This window comes from Magnolia sinica, chromosome 16 (genome assembly GCF_029962835.1).
Source record: "Magnolia sinica isolate HGM2019 chromosome 16, MsV1, whole genome shotgun sequence".
NCBI classification, from domain to species: Eukaryota; Viridiplantae; Streptophyta; class Magnoliopsida; order Magnoliales; family Magnoliaceae; genus Magnolia; species Magnolia sinica.
The window spans coordinates 55,637,903-55,638,384 of NC_080588.1; the positions used below are offsets into that span (position 1 = coordinate 55,637,903).

The 482-nt window shown below is 38.2% G+C and overlaps 1 non-coding gene across 1 annotated transcript; it reads left to right on the top strand.

The window, feature by feature from the left end:
• Nucleotides 1–375: 375 nt before the first annotated feature.
• LOC131229971 (small nucleolar RNA R71) lies at nt 376–482 on the top strand. Its single transcript, XR_009163704.1, has one exon. It is a non-coding gene; the product is annotated as a small nucleolar RNA R71 (small nucleolar RNA).

Below are 482 nucleotides of genomic sequence, written 5' to 3' on the forward strand. Positions count from 1 at the left end.
GTAGGTATTGTTGGGCAATTTTCAGTTATGTGAATGTTGCAAGCACAAATACCACAAATAGTTTCTTTACCCTTATCCTTCTTTAATTCTAGGGCCTCGAGTTTTCTGGTGAGATTAGCCACTTTAGCATTGATATCATCATCCTCTTTCAGTAGATACATTCCACCTCTCTCCTTCGATTGAGTAGGCCTAAAGGTTATGCTTGATTTTGGAGTGATGTCTCATGATTGTGTGTTTTTAACAAGCTTGTCAAAATAATCCCACACATCATCGACATTTTTATTCATGAATTCCCTATTACACATCGTCTCAACTAATTGGCACATGAAAGATGTCAGTCCATTATAGAAGAATTTCATGATCCGCCACGTTTCAAAACTATGCTGTGGGCATGAACTGACAAAATCCTTGAACCGCTCCCAACATTGGAAGAATGTTTCATCTTCCATTTGGGTGAAGTTCATGATTGACTTTCTAAGGGT